This window comes from Macaca fascicularis, chromosome 18, assembly GCF_037993035.2.
Source record: "Macaca fascicularis isolate 582-1 chromosome 18, T2T-MFA8v1.1".
In the NCBI taxonomy this organism is placed as follows: domain Eukaryota; kingdom Metazoa; phylum Chordata; class Mammalia; order Primates; family Cercopithecidae; genus Macaca; species Macaca fascicularis.
In genome coordinates, this window is record NC_088392.1 from 77,301,928 (window position 1) to 77,321,188 (window position 19,261).

General features: G+C 41.7%; 2 long non-coding RNA genes across 10 annotated transcripts in view; one reads left to right on the top strand and one right to left on the bottom strand.

The window, feature by feature from the left end:
* The window catches only part of LOC141409060 (uncharacterized), a 34,809-nt gene extending 19,605 nt beyond the window's left edge, over window positions 1-15,204 (top strand). The window contains exons 2-3 of one of the 2 annotated variants that reach the window (XR_012427337.1): window positions 11,321-11,416; window positions 15,068-15,204. This is a non-coding gene — a long non-coding RNA (uncharacterized lncRNA). Of the gene's footprint in view, window positions 1-11,320; window positions 11,417-11,637; window positions 11,775-15,067 lie in introns of those variants that run through there. The other variant, XR_012427338.1, reaches the window with a different exon arrangement.
* The window catches only part of LOC102121719 (uncharacterized), a 58,789-nt gene that overhangs the window by 21,495 nt on the left and 18,033 nt on the right, over window positions 1-19,261 (bottom strand). For 3 of the 8 annotated variants that reach the window (XR_012427333.1, XR_010582951.2, XR_012427334.1), the window contains one exon: window positions 12,967-13,101. The exons of 4 other annotated variants lie outside the window; for them this stretch is intronic. This is a non-coding gene — a long non-coding RNA (uncharacterized lncRNA). Of the gene's footprint in view, window positions 1-12,966; window positions 13,102-16,298; window positions 16,397-19,261 lie in introns of all 8 variants that reach the window. One more of the 8 variants, XR_010582953.2, reaches the window with a different exon arrangement.

Consider the following 19,261-nt stretch of genomic DNA (forward strand, 5'->3'; position numbering starts at 1 on the left):
AAAAAAAAAAAAAAAGTAACTTGCCTTGCTGAGAATTAAAAAGAAGATTTTATATTTGAGCACAATTTCTTTTGTGGCACCGAAACTTTATTTATAACACTACCAACTCAGTTCTTCCCATAAAATACAATAGGGGTTGTTTTCTAAATGTCTAGTCCCCATTAATTTACCCAAATTGACCCAAGGTTTGGGAAGCCTGAATTCCCATCTGTCTTACTACCCCTGTATCTCCAACACATGCTGCTGACTTGTAGTAGGTGTTTGGCAGTGAATGAATGTCTGATAAAAATAAATATATGCATACACAAATAAGATTAATGTTATATATAAAGTTTCAGTGCCACAAAATAAATAGCACTCAAATATAAAATTTTCTTTTACTTCTCAGCAAGGCAAGGTGCTTCTGTATAAGGGTGCGCCTTACAGATGGAGCAGCAGCGAGTGCACACTTGGACAAGGGAGAGGAATAAGTCCTCATCCCTGACGCACGTGGCCCCTGCTGCTGTATCATTCCCCTATTGGCTAGGGTTAGACCACACAGGCTAAACTAATTCCAATTGGCTAAAGAGAGTGACGGGGTGAGTGCTTTGGAGGGAAAAAAAAATGGTTATGCAGGGTGAAGAATGAGTCAGAGCAGGGCAGGTAGCAGGTAATCAGAATGAGCCAGGGTGGAGTAGGTAATCGAAAAAGGTTGCTTTATGAGGAAGTTAAGTTTAAAAGTAGGAGGCAAAGAATTAAACATACTGACATACTGAATCTTTGAAGAGAAATTTAGAACTTATATCTAACAATCCCTCCTCTTGCATTTCCTTACAGATTTTGCTGTTCAAACTTTTAAAACATGTCTTGGCTTATTTGTTCTGCTGGATTTTCCAAAAGAAGAAGCTTCTTTGGATAAGGTGAAGGATAGTTAAGGGAAGTTTTAGTAAGTGCCATTTCTATGAGCCCCTCCACCAACTTACAGATGCATGGTATGACACAGCACCCGAAAAGAATAAATAATCCTATTACAGTTGCGAGGGAAATGAGAATTGAGGCTATTATTCCTTTCCATTTACCGAACTACTTTTCTAGCCGTCCTCTAAAGGGGTCATTTACCCCTGAGTTGCTAGCTAACTCATTGGATAGAGCAGTCAGACCTTGCAATGCCTTTGTTATACTTCCATTAGGGGCAGTGTTGTTTGGGATGAAAGTGCAACATTGAATTTGAATCATGATGCAAACTCCTCTTCTTTCTGCTAATACCATGTCTAAGGCTATTCTATTTTCCCAAGCCATCTGGCTAGTAGCCCCTAATTGTACAGCTATTTCTTTAACAGCATCTCTAGTGTAGTTAATAAATCGCTGTTGGTTGTAGTAGATGTAGTTTATTCAATCTACATTTTTATTAACTGTCACCCACCAAACTATTGACTCAAATCCTGCAGCTATTTCACTTCAAGCTTTAAATTGATCTGGTATTCCCTATGGGACTCTAATTGTGTCTAAATAGACATGAGAGTTGAAAGACCCATAAGGGGCTTCTCTAGCTTTACGATGTCTTATTTTTCCTTCCGCTGGTTGATGAAATGCCAGGGTGAAAGGGATAGCCAATTGGACTAAAGCACAAGTGTCACTCCAATTATTTGGCAGAGTGTCCAGTAAAGGTTCACCACGATACCACCACACATCCACTCAATGGTGAACAAGGGCTGACTGACTGATAAGCTCTAGAAAATTCTTTATGCTCACTGCATCCCTTCAGGTCTCCGAGGAACGCTAAGTTTCCTCCCTGTCGTGAGAGAAACAAAGTGAACGTAAGAGTTGGGAGATGGAAGCTGGATGGCCCTCGGGGGCTGAGTCACAAGGTGCCAGACTTTGGGATACAGCAGAGAGATATAACATGTTACACTGTTAACTTTTAGCAAACTTTACTTTTGTTGAAAACCTTGTAAGTTTGGTATTTCAATTATCCTTTGCTGTTAATAAGACCTTGTTTAATCCAAATTAACTTAGAATTGGTATAGATGGTTCCTTCCTGGTTCTGTAAGTACTTTAAGGCTTGGCCAAGTGGAAACAGCTCACACATTTGAGTAGACCAATTATTAGGCAATTTTCCTAATTCTGCTTTTACAAGAGTTTCCCTGTCAATTACTGAATACCTATTGTGTCTTTTTCCCTCAGTCACCGGGAGGAACCATCTGTCCTCTCGGGAACTGTCCTGAAGGGTGTTCCTCCTAGGTCTGGTCAGACCTTTGTGTGGTAATTAATTAAGATTTAGATCCCCTGTTAGGAAACCTGCTGGGTTAAGGGAATTATCAGTGGTTAATGTTAAATCATGTTTTTCTAACAGAAAATAGCCCCACACTGTAAGATTTTTGAGTTAGTAAGCTACATGTTTGCTTTTTTTTTTTTTTTTTTTTTTTTTTTTTTTTTGAGACGGAGTCTCGCTCTGTCGCCCAGGCTGGAGTGCAGTGGCCGGATCTCAGCTCACTGCAAGCTCCGCCTCCTGGGTTCACGCCATTCTCCTGCCTCAGGCTCCCGAGTAGCTGGGACTACAGGCGCCCGCCACCTCGCCCGGCTAGTTTTTTGTATTTTTTAGTAGAGACAGGGTTTCACCGTGTTAGCCAGGATGGTCTCAATCTCCTGACCTCGTGATCCACCCATCTCGGCCTCCCAAAGTGCTGGGATTACAGGCTTGAGCCACCGCGTCCGGCCTTTTTTTTTTTTTTTTTTTTTTTTGACTTAGGGTAGTTCTGAACTTGTGAGGTGTACTCACAATGAGATTTCCTCTAAAAGCTATTTTTCTACTTTCTTCTGCTAGCAAAGCAGTTGCCGCTACAGATTAAATGCATTTGGGCCATCTGCAGGTTACTGGGTTAAGGATTTTTGATAGGAAGGCCTCAGTGCTTTCGGGCTACACCCTTGTTTATACTGACAACAAGGTGGTATTGGAGTGTTATAGGATCACGCAGAAGACCTTCAATTATCTATTATAGGTTTCAAATTTACCCTGGCTTTTAAAGGAATATATTGCACTGTTTTCTCTTTACTACATCTATCTCTCTTTCTCTCTTTGACTTTCTGTCTCTCTTTTTCTCTCTCTTTGACTCCCTCTTTGTCTCTCTCTCTTCCTCTCCCTCTTTGCCTCTCTTTCTGTCTCTCTCTTTCTGCTCTCTCTCTCTCTTTCCCCTCTCTTTCTCTCTCTTTCCTCTCTGCTGTTCTTTCCCTGCCTCTGTCAGCCACTTGTGCTGCTGTTCTTCCCTCTCCTTCCCTTTCCCCTATGGGAAGGACAGGCAGAAGTGGAGCTACTCTTTCTTCCACTGAAAAGAGGATGCCCAAGATGGACATTAACTTGACTCAAGTGTGCAACTGAGGTCCTAAGAATTGGTCAATTCAGTCTGCCAAATTGAGTGAGTTTCTTAATCCTGAGTTCTAGTTTGATTGCACTGTGGTCTGAGAGATAGTTTGTTATAATTTCTGTTCTTTTACATTTGCTTAGCTTAGGAGTGCTTTGCTTCCCACTATGTGGTCAATTTTGGAATAAGTGCGATGTGGTGCTGAGAAGAATGTATATTCTGTTGATTTGGTGGGGAGAGTTCTGTAGATGTCTATTAGGTCTGCTTGGTGCAGAGTTGAGTTCAATTCCTGGATATCCTTGTTAACTTTTGGTCTCGTTGATCTGGCTAATGTTGACACTGGGATGTTAAAGTCTCCCATTATTATTGTGTGGGAGTCTAAGTCTCTTTGTAGGTCTCTAAGGACTTGCTTTATGAATCTGGGTGCTCCTGTATTGGGCGCATATATATTTAGGATAGTTAGTTCTTTTTGTTGAATTGATCCTTTTACCATTATGTAATGGCCTTCTTTGTCTCTTTTGATCTTTGTTGATTTAAAGTCTGTTATCAGAGACTAGTATTGCAACCCCTGCTTTTTTGTGTTTTCCCTTTGCTTGGTAGATCTTCCTCCATCCCTTTATTTTGAGCCTATGTATGTCTCTGCTCATGAGATGGGTCTCCTGAATACACACTGATGGGTCTTGACTCTTTATCCAATTTGCCAGTCTGTGTCTTTTAATTGCAGCATTTAGCCCATTAACATTTAAGGTTAATATTGTTATGTATGAATTTGATCCTGTCATTATGATGTTAGCTGGTTATTTTGCTCATTAGTTGATGCAGTTTCTTCCTAGCATCGATGGTCTTTACAATTTGGCATGTTTTTGCAGTGGCTGGTACCGGTTGTTCCTTTCCATGTTTAGTGCTTCCTTCAGGAGCTCTTGTAAGGCAGGCCTGGTGGTGACAAAATATGTCAGCGTTTGTTTGTCTGTGAAGCATTTTGTTTCTCCTTCACTTATGAAGCTTAATTTGGCTGGATATGAAATTCTGGGTTGAAAATTCTTTTCTTTGAGAATGTTCAATATTGGCCCTCACTGTCTTCTGGCTTGGAGAGTTTCTGCTGAGAGATCCACTGTTATTCTGATGGGCCTCCTTTTGTGGGTAACTCGACCTTTCTCTCTGGTTGCCTTAACATTTTTTCCTTCATTTCAACCTTGGTGAATCTGACAATTATGTATCTTGGAGTTGCTCTTCTCGAGGAGTATCTTTGTGGCATTCTCGGTATTTCCTGAATTTGAATGTTGGCCTGCCTTGCTCCGGGAAGTTCTCCTGGACAATATCCTGAAAAGTGTTTTCCAATTTGGTTCCATTCTCCTCGTCACTTTCAGGTACACCAATCAGACGTAGATTTGGTCTTTTCACATAGTCCCATATTTCTTGGAGGCTTTGTTCATGTCTTTTTACTCTTTTTTCTCTAAACTTCTCTTCTCGCTTCATTTCATTCATTTGCTCTTCAATTACTGATACCCTTTCTTCCACTTGATGAAACTGGGTACTGAAGCTTGTACATGCGTCATGTAGTTCTCGTGCCGTGGTTTTCAGCTCCATCAGGTCATTTAAGGACTTCTCTACACTGGTTATTCTAGTTAGCCATTCATCTAATCTTTCTTTTTTCAAGGTTTTTAAGTTCTTTGCGATGGGTTCGAACATCCTCCTTTAGTTTGGAGAAGTTTGTTATTACTGATCATCTGAAGACTTCTTCTCTCAACTCGTCAAAGTCATTCTCCATCCAGCTTTGTTCCATTGCTGGCGAGGAGCTGCGTTCCTTTGGAGGAGAAGAGGTGTTCTGATTTTTAGAATTTTCAGCTTTTCTGCTCTGGTTTCTCCCCATCTTTGTGATTTTATCTACCTTTGGTCTTTAACGGTGGTGACATACAGAAGGGGTTTTGATGTAGATGTCCTTTCCGTTTGTTAGTTTTCCTTCTAACGGTCAGGACCCTCAGCTGCTGGTCTGTTGTGGTTTGCTGGAGGTCCACTCCAGACCCTGTTTGCCTGGGTATCACCAGCGGAGGCTGCAGAACAGCAAATGTTGCAGAACAGCAGATGTTGCTGCCTAATCGTTCGTCTGGAAGCTTCGTCTCAGAGGGGCACCCAGCTGTATGAGGTGTTAGTCAGCCCCTACTGGGAGGTGTCTCCCAGTTAGGCTACTCGGGGGTCAGGGACCCACTTGAAGAGGCAGTCTGTCCATTCTCAGATCTCAAAATCTGTGCTGGGAGAACCACTACTCTCTTCAAAGCTGTCAGACAGGGACATTTTTTGCTGATGCGTAACTTCTAAATCTACCCAAGTTAGGCAGTGCAGCTGAGCCAGGATCAGACATTCATGCTGTTTTCAGGCAAGCTTACAAAGCTACATTTTTACCAGTGAGAGCCACAAATATGGTCTATTCCACAAATGTTCTTTGCCCAGACTGAAGGAAAAGACTAGTATGAAGATGATAATTCCTCCCAGCGTTGATGATCAAAGAACCAGATTCTGTCTACACTGGATCTGGTTGCACTGGCTGACTTGAACTCATCTTGGTCAAGAACAGAGTCAGGCCCAGTTAATTCTGCTAGGAGAAAGTGAGTAGCTTGGCTCCAGGTCAAGATGTACAGGAGGTGGTCATTGAGGAAAGCACGTGCCCAACTCATCCAACAGCTGACTGTTGAGAAGACCAAACACCTAAACTGCTCCCGTGGAGTTTGAGGAGCTGGCCAGACTATTTCCAATGCAGTGAAAATTTTCCATTTGATTCTGAATAACTGCTTATAAAACACAAATAAATGGAGCACAGTTTTGTAAGTTTTCTTCAATTCTGGCAATAAAGTAAGTGAATTCATTGGAACAATTCCTATGCTAAGCTGCTAACCAGCTGACAAACCAGATCAATAGGATGCTGTCTACTCCTCTGACAGCTACATTTGTGTCTTACCACCTCTAATTGGTATTTGATTTTAAATCTACTTCCAAAAATATGTTTTTTAGAAGTTTAAGAAATTTACTATTAATATTAATTTGAATAATAAATTATAAAATTATAATAATTAATGTGGTGTAAACATTTAAAAATGCAATTGAACACATTATGAAGTTGAGAAATAGATCCATATACACACAGAAATTTACTAAAGGATAAGGTTAGCATTTCAATCAGTAGAAGAAAAACAGTTTATTCAACAAATGGTTAGGGGACAATTATTAAGAAAACAATTTGCAGCCTGGGCAATATAGGGAGACCCCATCTCTACAAAAAAAATTAAAAATTTGCCTGGCATGGTGGCACATGCCTATAGTTCCAGCTACTCAGGAGGCAGAGATGGAAGGATTGCTTGAGCCCAGGAGCTCAATGCTACAGTGAACTGTGATAACACCACTGTATTCCATCCTGTGTAACAGAACTAGACCCTGTCTTGAAAAAAAATAAAAAAGGAAAGAAAAAGAAAAAAAGAAAAAGAAAAATATTTGAATCTGTAATCACACTTTTGTGTTGGAAAAAAATGGAATCATTCAGGTACTAGATGAAATCATGGGGTAATTTGTTTTTGTAATAATCTTAGAAAAGGAAGAGCTTTCTCTGTGTGATACCAAATCCGGAGTCTGTATCGTGTGTAATAAAGAATAAAGAAGTTTAGAGAAAAAATAATAAAGGGCTTTGTCCCTGGTTCCTGGGAGTTAATATCTAACTTCTTGGAATTTCCTGGGTGATAGGAATGTCTTTGTTATTCATGGTATGCCCTGATAGTTTATTCTAATAAGGTGACTCATAGGAGGATCTTAGACAGTTTCTAAGAGATGACTCGAGACAGGGGCTGGCCGGTGACAGAAAGACCAATTATGTGATTAGAGGGTTAGAATTTGAGCCAAGTGATATCAGCCCTGACCTCCAGGGAGGGGAAAGGGGCGACTGGAGACTGAGTTCAGAAAGTGACCAGTGTTTCAATCAATCATGCACACATAATGAAACCCAACAAAAACTCTGAACTTGAGGCTCAAGTGTGTATCCTGATTGACAGTACTCTGCATATTGTACACACCAATGTGCTCAGAGGATGATGCATCCCAACTCTGCAGGGAGAGGCCACCAGAAGCTTCCCATCTAGGACCCTCCCAGACCTCTCCCTATCTGTCTCTTCTTTTGATTGATTCATATTCATAATCCTTTTATGATAATAAAACTGTAATTTTAAAAATTGTATAGCTCTTTCCTGAGTTCTATTTATCTTTCTAATGAATTATGAAACTTGAGAGGATTGTGGGAACCCTGAACTTGTAACCAGTTGGTCAAGAGTGAAGGTGGCCTGGGGACCCCTGGGCTGGACTTGCAGCTGATGTCTGACGTGAGCCTCATTTCAGGCATCAGCTGCAAGTCCAGGGGTCCCTAGGTCCCCAGGAAGTTTATCCTCACTCTGGATGCTTATTGTCAGAAGCCATTGCACTCTTTTAAAAAGGACTGATAAAGCTGATAATATTAAACTCAAAATTTTCTACACAACCTCCTCAGAAGGTAATGTAAAAAGACCAATACAAACTGGGGGAAATGTTTGCAACTCATATTACTGAAAATGACTAATTTTTCTAACAAATAAAGAACATCAGTACTTTGGGAGGCCAAGGCAGGAGGATCACTTGAGCCTAGGAGTTCAAGACTAATGTGGGCAACATTGTGAGACCTCATGCCTACAAAGAATTGTTTTAAAATTGGCCAGGCATGATGGTGTGCACCTGTAGTTCCAGCTACTCAGGAGGCTGAGGTGGGAGGATTGCTTGAGCCGGGGAGGTCAAGGCTGGAGTGAGCTGTGATTGTGCCACTGCACTCCAGGCTTGGTGACAGAGTGAGACCCTGTTTCAAAATAGAAAGGAAAAAAAAAGAACATCTACAATACAAAAAAGATGAAAAGCCCAGTGAAAAAAGAAGCTTAACCAAAAAATGAAATATAAATGTCTTTTAAATTTATGAAAAGATGTTCAACATCACCACAATGAAAAATTGCAAAATGATACTTCCTGAGATGTAAAATTTTTACCAGATAAGTAAAAATCAAAAAGTTCAATGACAAACTGTGTGTGGAAGAAGTAGGAAGTAAGCACTCTCATTCCTTCTGGAGGAAGTATATAAGTCTGTATGTCCTCCAGGAAGGCCAATTTGGCAATAACTATCAAAATATTACTGCAAGCTGGATGCAGTGGCTCATGCCTGCAATCCCAGCACTTTGGGAGGCTGAGGTGGGTGGGTCACCAGAGGTCAGGAGTTCGAGACCAACCTGTCTAACATGGTGAAATCTCATCTCTACTAAAAATGCCAAAAAAATTAGCCAGGCATGGTGGCTGGCGCCTGTAATCCCAGCTACGCAGGAGGCTGAGGCAGGAGAATCACTTGAACCTGGGAGGCGTAGGTTGCCATGAGCTGAGATCACAGCATTGCACTCCAGTCTGGGCAATAGTGCGGGATTCCATCTCAAAAAATAAAAAAAAAAAAATTTAAAAAATTTTAAACCCAAAATATTACTGCAAATGTCTTTATATGCAGTTGTGTTAGTTTTCAAAACTGATTCTATGGATATACTTGCTCGTGTGTAAAATTATTTATATACAAATTATTTACGACAGTATTGTTTCTAGTAGTAAAATATTGGAAATATTCTAAATATTCATCAATAGGAGAGTGGTCAGATAGTTACGTGACAACCATACAATAAAAATAATTCCTATATCCATAGCAATAAATGGAAGCTTTTATGTACTTCGTGAAAAATATAGTAAGTGAAAAAGAGGGGTCCAGCAAAGTGGGTGTTGTATGCTACTAGTTTGTAAAAATTTAAAAAGAATAGCAGAGGCGTACTGGTCTGCTAGGGCTGCCATAACAAATACCATAGACTGGGTGGCTTAAACAACATAAATTTTCTCTCAATTCTGAAAGCTAGAAATCCAAGATCAAGGTGTCAGCAAGTTTGGTTTTTCCTGGAGGCTCTCGTCTTGACTTGCAGATGGCCATCTTCTCCTTGTATCTTCACGTGGTTTCCCTCTGCATGTGTTTGTCTTCGTCTCCTCCTCTTATAAGGACATCATATTGGCATAGGGCCCACCCACATGACTTCACTTTACCTTAATTATCTCTTTAAATGCCCTATCTCCAAATGCAGGACATAATGGGGATTAAAGCTTCAGCATAAGAATTTGGGGAATACAAATTCAGTTCATAACAGGGCGCAATAAGGAAAATAGATATACAGATCTATGTCTATATATGCATAAAATATCTTGGATATACACAAGAAACCATTAATATCATTTGCCTTCAAGGTGCAGCCCTGAGTGGCTGGAGGAGAGGAGGGAAGGGCGACATTTCATTATATGCCTTTTTGAAGTGTCTGAATTTTGGATCATTGTTTATATTTAAAAATATACAAATTAAAAATTGTTTAAATGAAGAAGTTGGATTGGAGTCCAGGACTTCACACCATATATGGCATCTGGTGGGAAGACTGTGTATCTGCTGATGAAATAACAAGTCCTCACACTCTTCCAGGATAGTAATTGTCTGCCTGGCACTTATGTAATGGAGATAAACCTACTGGAAGCCAATACTATCACAAGATGAATGCTTCCTATTTTAAAGACAAGCACCTGAGCATTTATCTATTTTCACAATCCAATTTTCTGTGACAGCAGCATTTTTCCATCACTAACTTCAATGTGCAAGATAATGCATTTGTAGCTGACAACTATTTTACAAATAGTAAAGAATGTAGCATAATAATGTATGTTCACTTGGGCTAAGACATAAGTAATTGAACATTTTTATAAGGTAGCTATAGCTGAAATAATACATACTTTATTGCCACAAGATAGGGGAATAATAGCTATGCCTTAATAATCTCAGTGTTAAGAATAAATTTCCCAACACCTCTTAGAAAGGTGAAAGAAGTATAGACAATAGGACTAGAAATACTACATGTTTTGAGGAATAGTAATAATAACTAGTGGTGCAGTTGTTTTGTGCTATATATGTTCAAAGTGCTTTTCACTTGCTCATTTATTCCAACTATTATTTGAAGATAAATTTTGACTCATATTTTATACATGAAAAAAATATGAGGCGGTATAGCACAAAAATGGCCAGCATCGATTCTGAGTGCTCATGAAATTCACAGACTGTTTGTGTGGTATTTGTTATATCTAGAGATATTGCCAATTTAGAGAAATTGGACCATTCTTAAATTGGCTGATGGGTCCTCCTTATACCAAGAAAATGTGATTCAGGGACCAAACCTGAAGTTAAAAAACATGCAAGAGAAGACAAGAACTCCTAGACAGTACATATTTGTTTATTTTTTGAGCAATAATTGCAGTATACCGAGAGTTTTTATTTCATTTTATCTTTACCATGAGAAATACACAGAAAAATTCTCATTTTTAAAAACTCTCAAAGACACATATTAATAATATAATGTATTTAATAATATAAAGACTGTGTTACTTTCTGCCTATGCTATTGAATATTTCAATACATATCTGCAGATTACCCTAAAAACCCACAAAGTCCAAAACTGAAGTATGTGATAGAATTCCAATGACAGACAGTAACTGAACATGAAAGAGTTCTTCTTTCCCCTCCAAAATTAACTATTCAGCCATCAGCTATGTAGAGCTGAATGGGACAGCCACTCTCCAAGGTTCTGAGGACCTGACAGGGTCCCGGTCTACTCTTCTTATCACAGCATAATGAATGCATTTGCAGATTGAGAATATTCACTCCCTGATATGGTTTGGATTTATCTCTCCACCCAAATCTCATGTTGAATTGTAATCCCCAGTGTTGGAGGAGGGGCCTGGTGGGAGGTGATTGGATCATGGAGGTAGATTTCCCCCTTGCTGGTCTTGTAATAGCAAGTAAGTTCTCACAAGATCTGGTTGTTTAAAATTGTATAGCACCTCCCCGCTTTTCTCTCTTCCTCCTCCAGGCATGTAAGATGTGCCTACTTCACCTTTGCCTTCCACCGTGATTGTAAGTTTCCTGAGGCCTCTCCAGCCATACTTCCTATGCAGCCTCTAGAACCGTGAGTCAATTAAACCTCTTTTCTTTATAAATTACCCAGTTTCAGGTATTTCTTTATAGCAGTGCAAGGACAGACTAATACACTCCCTCACTTTGGTTCCAAGTGAAAGATCTGTTTGTGATTATACCACCAGGAATTCACTTGAGTTGCCTATGGACTAGACAGAGATGAGGAGCCTGTTCAGGGAATACTTAAACTAATCAAAGCAACTTTACTAACAGGCTTATCCCAGACACAAGCTCTGAAATAGTTGGTGATGGATTCAAAGAATGAGGAGGCCAGGTGCAGTGACTCATGCCTGCAATCCCAGCACTTTGGGAGGGCCAAGGCAAGTGGATCACGAGGTCAAGAGATTGACATCATCCTGGCCAACATGGTGAAATCCCGTCTCTACTAAAAATACAGAAAATAGCTGGGTGTGGTGGTGCGTGCCTGTAGTGCCAGTTTCTTGGGAGGCTGAGGCAGGAGAATCACTTGAACCCTGGAGGCGGAGGTTGCAGTGAGTCAAGATTGTACCACTACACTCCAACCTGGCGACAGAGCAAGATTCCATCTCAAAAAAATAATAAATAAAAATTAAAAAAAGAATGAGGAGTACTATTTTCAAGTTTAGCTACATATAGCTACCCTACAAAGATGACCTCCAGGGAACCACACTTTCTGATATTCATGTCTTGGAGAGTCCTCTCCCACATTGAATCTCTGTTGGCCTGTGACTCACATCAACCAAGAGAATGTTGGTAGAAATCTTACATGCCAATTCCAGGCCCAGCCTTAAGAGGCTTGGCAGCATCCGCTTCTCATTTTTTGGATCACATGCCTTTAGGAACTTTTAACTACCATGTGAAAAGTCACATGAAAAGTTACCACATGGAGAGAAGTCCCAAGACTGGAGGGAGAGAGGCAGTGTGTGTGTGTGGGGAGACAGAGAGAGAGAGAGAAGAGGCCCAGTGGAGCTCCAGCCATTCCCTCCAAGGCTGCATGTGGATGAATCATCTTGGACCTCTTCAGCCCAAGCAAGCCACTGGCCTCACATGGAACAGAAGAACCACACAGCTGAGCTCAGTCAGAATCACAAGAGATAATAAAACATTGTTTGCTTTAGACCACTGAGTTGTGAGGTGGTTTGTTACCCAGAAATAAAGAACTGAGACACAGATCCAGACCAATTTCATCAGAAATGTGCTAGGCATGTCTGTCTTGTTGCCCACTAGCATCACAAATTCAGCTTGCCCACAATGGAACTAATCATTTCCCCCATGCCCTCTCCACTCCTGTGGCCCTCATAACAATGACTGTACCACCATCCACAGAGTTGCCCAGTGGCCCTCTGGAACGAAAGGGAGAAACTCATTAGGTTTAAAGCTGAGATGACTGGGATAATACATACCCAGGCCTAGCAATGATGGCCTTCTGATAAAACACTTGAATAAATGAACGAACAGATGCCATTCCACAAATTGTCCTGTACTCTCATATTTCCATTTCTCATGCTGCCTTTTTTACTCCCAACACTATCCCTCTTATAATTAATTAGCTTAACTCCTTACCTGTAAGACCAAGCTAGGGCAGGGTGTGGTGCTCAAACCTCCTGTAATCCCAGCATTTTGGGAGGCTGAACTGGAAAGATTGCTTGAGGCTAGGAGTTTAAGATCAATCCAGGCAGCACAATGAGACCCCCATCTCTAAAAAAAATAAAATTAATAAAATTAAAAAAAAATTAATTAGCTGGGCATGGTGGCACACACCTTTCTCAGCTACTGGGGAGGCTGAGGTGGGATTATCGCTGTGCCAGGAGTTTGAGGTTACAGTGAGTTATGACGGCACAGCTGCACTGCAGCCTGAGTGAGAGAGCGAGAGCCTGTCTCAAGAAAAGAAAAAGTCAGAGTTAGAAGTTCCCTTTTCCTGGTGTCTCCCTGCTCTTCACCCCACTTCTCCCCTGTGTTCCCAGAACAGCCACACACACTGTGAGGGCTATGGCATGGTGAACAGCACATGCACACAAACGGCACAGTAGCTTCTGCTGCATGCCATGGGGTAGCTGTGTCTTTGATGTGTCTCCTGATGTTTCTCTCCCTTATCACTCATCACTTTGCTTTATACCACTGAAGAAGCTCAGCCGTCAGGGATTTCACTCAAGTAAAAAGAATGAGCAGGTACTGCCTAGAACAGAAAAGTCCTTGATCTGCTTTGAACCAGAAAGTCAAGGCTGACTTTCTGGAGCCTGTCATGAGACAACAATCAAACAATTCAGACTTTTGGGGACAAAAAGGGATTTTTAGACTCCCCTTACAGGCTGACTTGAACTAGACAGTTTGGGGTCCAGACAGTCCTACTGACTTTCGGGGGAGGCTCACAGAGAGCTGGGGAGCCTGCCATGGGGCTCGTGCATATGGGTGAGCTGACCAGGAGCAAGGCAGTCGCTACCACTGGGGTCAGATGGAGGTCCAGGCTGAGGCTGGGAAGACCCTGCAGCTCCCCAGAGCTGGGGTAGGGTCAGACAGGTGAGTTATAAAAGCCCCAGACTCTGTGCTAAGACACCAGACCCCAACTTATTACAGATAAGCTTCAGATATATCAGTGCCCAGGGCCTGCACAGCTACCAAAAGAGTCACGTGGGGGCCAGGTGCAATGACTCACACCTGTAATCCCAGCACTTTGGTAGGCCAAGGCAGGAAGATTGCTTGAGTCCAGGAGTTCAAGAAGAGCCTGAGCAGCATATCAAGACCTTGTCTCTACAAAAAATATTAAGAAATTAGCCAGATGTGGTGGCATGCACCTACAGTCCCAGCTACTTAGGAGGCTGAGGCAAGGGAATTACTTGAGTTCTGAAATTCAAGGCTGCAGTCAGCAATGATTGTACCACTGCATAACAACCTGGGTGACAGAGCAGGCTCTGTCTCAAAACAACAACAACACATAAAAAAAATCAGGTGAGGCCACCATATAAGAGCAGAGACCACAGGCCATCACTTCAATACCGGGGTCAGCTGGAGCCAACAGAGAAAAACATGTCAGGAGGAAGTTCTTCCTTAAACTCAGATGCACCTTTGGAAGGAGGAGGAAGATAGAGGAAAGAGGCTAGGTAGGGAGTGTCCTTCAAATTGACTGTTCTAAACTGCAAAGGGCTGGAAGAAGTACATTTAAAGGACACATTTAAGTTTGTCCCATCAGCAAGAATCTCACCCAGATCCAGATGAGCTCAAACAGAAATAATAGAGGTATGTTGGTTTTGCACATCTAAGCGTACTGCATAAATTTCAACTCCCACTGCAATCATTCAGGCTGGGTGACCTTGATCAGGCCATTAATCCCCCCAGGTTGCCGCTTCCCCATCCATAAAGTGAGGATATTGGTACCTACATCAGAGCCACTTGGTGAGGACTCAATGAACTAAGATCTCTCCAGAACAGTGCTGGAAGTAGGGTCAGCCCTAAATGTGGCAGGAGTGTCCATTCCTTCTATGATAATTCCACGAAATTTGTATCACTGACTGTCTTTACCATCTTGCTATGTAGGCATCGAGTTCACTAGATTGTGAGCAACTCAAAGACAGACTATTGTTTTGATTTTGTGTCTTTGGCGCTGAGCATAGGGCTGGGCATGTGGTAAGTGCTCAGATATGTTTGTTGAATCAATTTCTCTTGACAGGTAAAGATGAGACAGGCTCAAGGTTGGGAGGCCTCCAGAAGGAAGGCTGGCAGCATAGAGAACAAGACTCTCAGAAATTCGACTTGGCCCTGCCACCGGGAGCCCTCTCCCTCCCCAGCAGGACCCATCCATCATGCAGGAGCTGCCGTGGAGCCCTGGGTTTGATGCTTTGGGCCTTACTGGTCAAGGCAGGCCTAGGCCGTTGCTGTTCACAAAGGCTGTCAGATGCTAATGACATGAGGACGCTGGCCATCTGCCACTGGAACCTGAACAGCTGCTTAGCAGGGAGAAGCGTGCCATCTCTCCACCAAGAGTCTGAAGGGGAAGCTTCAGATCTAAGAAATCATGAGCAAAAGCCAGGCAGGAAGGAGCAATGAGGAATTTGCTTGATTAATGGGAATAACTGATCTACTGCATATTTACTCCATACCAAGCAGTGTGCCCAGACTTTCTGTGTCACCTCATCGAATCTCCAAAACTCCAGAGAAGATTCAGGATTACGAATCCCAGTTTACAAGTAAAAAAATGAAATCCACAGAGAAGTCAAGTTATTTTCCCAGGGACACAGAGCTAGCAAGAGGTGCAATGGTGACTTGGACCTAGGCGGTCTGACCCTACACTGGGGCAGACCAGCACATGCTGCCCCGAAGTATGAAGTATTGCTGAGCTGAAGGCAGTTAGGAAGAAACAGACCCAGGAAAGCTTTCTGCTCTCCCTCTATTTGCCTAAAATCAACACATAGATTTCCAAAGACAAAAGGTATCCTGGCCACCCACCACTTCTCCTACAGAGAACAAAGTTTAACCACTGAAGACAACTTTGGACTCTTATTGGCCTGGAGATGATACATGAAGAATGCTTTGCTAACCAACCTTTGGCTGCCATTTATTTGTCTTATTCCAAGATCTTACCTCCAGAAAATCAAAGTCTTTTTCCTTGTCCTGTAAGTTCTCTAAAAGTTTACTGTTCTTACGTTAGTTAAAGTTAAACAGGTATTATTTAGTTTTTACACAAATTGAACATTGAAATAAAAGCACAACAGGATTATCATAAAACACTAATCTGCTCTTTTTTACAGTTTACAGAATTTTCAGTAAATTTTCTGTAAATTTTACAATTTTCAGAAAATTGTGAAGGGTTATAAAAGGTTTATGAGAATCTTGCCTTATGGTCAAACTGATTAAAATCAGACAGATTTGTGGAACAGACAAAACAGCATGTGGAGACTCACACTGTGGACTTTTGCTGCAAGAATCACTGCAGGAACATACTAGGAAAACTGAAAGAATTCACGGATCCTTTGACGTAAATAGCATGCTGCTTCAAATTCTGAAAGACACGTAAAAAACTGTGAGTCCTCAAAGTGTAAGAGGGGGAAAACCTGCCTCTGAACACATATCCCCACTGGGGAATCTGAAAATCCAGATTACAGGAGAAAGATTTAACCTTACCTGGAGCTGAAACGGATTCAGTGTGAAACATAAATGTAGAAGCGGTGGCAGGAAGAGCCTTGTAGGCACTCCCATTCTCCAGCTCAAGCCCAGGGGAAACCATCCCTGACTCTATCTCACACGGGCCCTCGGGGAAGGCAGCCAGCAGAATTTGGGAGGGGTTACAGGACGAAAAAAGCTCCCAAATGAACTTTGTAATAATTTTGACAAGGGCAAACTCTCTTGAGCAGAATCCGGGGGGTGAACAGGAACTGCTACAGAAAGGAGTGCAGGAACCACAGCTGACAGTATGAGTAGACGGGGAGGAAAGAACGCTGAAAGCAATGCTTGCTTTCTCAGAAGGGAAGCTTATAGCCTGGGGCAAGGTCTGAGTCCTGCATGTAAGCTGCCTAGAGATAAACTTGGTGCTGTTATTGGGGCATAGCAGGAGCAAGACTGACCTCGCCAGCTGTGTAGGAGCTGGGTGATGCCTATTGCTACCAGCTTTCCCTCATTCCCTGGTGATACAGGCAGCCATAATCCCCCCTGGGAACGTAACTCCATTGGCTCAAGAACCACTCCCCATCCACCACAGTGGCCACAGCAAGCCCTGCCCAAGGAGAGTCTGAGCTCAGACCCCCACAACCTTGCCTCACCTAATGGTATTTCTCTACCTGCCCCCATAGCCCAATCATAAAAAAACATAAACTTTTGGGAGATTTATGGCCCCACCCATCACCTGGGAAACTAGAGTACTTCCTGTGGTCAACTCAGGGCAAGCTTATATTCCCTACTATAACTACAGCTGGTGCTCTCTTAAAAGTGCCACCTCCTGACTGGAGGCCAACCAACTCAGGCCATTACAGCAACTCATGACAGAATAACCCTGCTCCAAGGAAGGAGAATACAATAGCTAATACTACTGCCTGCAACATCCTGGCTAACCAGGGGTCCTGAGTCTGTCCACATGACAACTTCACCGCTAGCATACATTCAAGAAAGCCAGCACACTAAGCATATCTACAACCAAGGACTTTCACAGAGTCTGCTTCATTCCCCTGCCACCTCTACCAGAGTAGGTGCTGGTATCCATGGCGGGGAGACCTGAAGTTGTATCACATCACAGGACTCTTTGCAGATATTCCCCAGAACCAGCCAAGAGCCTGGAGCCCCACTGGGTGGCTAGATGCAGAAGAGCAGTAACAATCATTGCAGTCTGGCTCTGAGGAAGCCCCATCCCTAGGGGAAGATGGTGTAGAATACCCTGTGGACAAACGAATCTGAACAGCAGCCCTTGGGTTCTAGATTTTTCCACTGAAGTAGTTTACCCAAATGAGAAGAAATCAGAAAAGTCATTCTGGTAATGTGACCAAAAAAAGGTTCTACAACATCCCCAAAAGACCACATTGGCTCCCCAGCAAGGGATCCAAACCAAGAAGTCTCTGAATTGCTAGATAAAGAATTCGGAAGGTTGATCATTAAGCTACTGAAGGAGAGGCCAGAGAAAGGTGAAAACCAACTTATGGAAATTTTAAAACATACAGTATAATGGATTAAAAATTCTCCAGAGAAACAGATATCATAAAGAAAAAACAATTACAGCTTCCAGAAATGAAAGATGCACTTAGAGAAATACAAAGTGCACTGGAAAGTGTCAATAACAGACTGGAACAAGTAAAAGAAAGAACTTCAGAGTTCGAAGACAAGACTTTTGAATTAACCCAATTAGACAAAGACCAAGAAAAAAAGTTTTTTTAATGAACAAAGCCTCCAAGAAATTTGGGATTATTTCAAGTGGCCAAATCTAAGAATAATTGGTAATCCTAAGGAAGAAGGGAAATCTAAAAGTTTGGAAAATTTATTTGAGGAAATAATCAAGGAAAACTTCCCTGGTCTCACTAGAGATCTAGACATCCAAATACAAGAAGCTCAAAGAACAACTGGGAAATCACCACAAAAAGATCATCACCTAAGCACATAGTCATCAGATTATCTAAAGTCAAGATAAAGAAAACAATCTTAAGAACTGCGAGGCAAAAGCATCAGGTAAACCATAAAAGAAAACTTATCAGATTAACAGCAGATTTCTCAGCAGAAACCCTACAAGCCAGAAGGGATGGGTTTCTATCTTTAGCCTCCTCCAACAAAACAATTGCCAGCCAGAATTTTGTATCCAGCAAAACTAAACTTCATAATGGAAGGAGAGATAAAGTCTTTTTCAGACAAACAAATGCTAAGAGAAATTGCCACTACCAAGCCAGCACTACAAGAAATGCTAAAGGAGTTCTAAATCTTGAAACAAAACCTCAAAACAGAACCTCTTTAAAGCATAAATCTCACAGGACCTATAAAACAATAACACAATGGAAAAAAATCAAGGTATTCAGGCAACAACTAGCATGACGAATAAAATGGTACCTCATATCTCAATACTAACATTGAATGTAAATGACCTAAATGCTCCACTTAAAAGATACAGCATGGCAGAATGGATAGAAATCCACGAATCAAGTATCTACTGTCTTCAAGAGACTCACCTAATGCATAAGGAGACACACAAACTTAAGGTAAAGGGGTGGAAAAAGATATTCCATGCAAATGGAAGCCAAAAGCGAGCAGGAGTAGCTATTCTTGTATCAGATAAAACAGACTTTAAAGCAACAACAGTTAAAAAGACAAAGAGGAACATTATGTAATGATAAAAGGATCAGACCAACAGGGAAATATCACAATCCTAAATATATAGGCACCTAACACTGAAGCT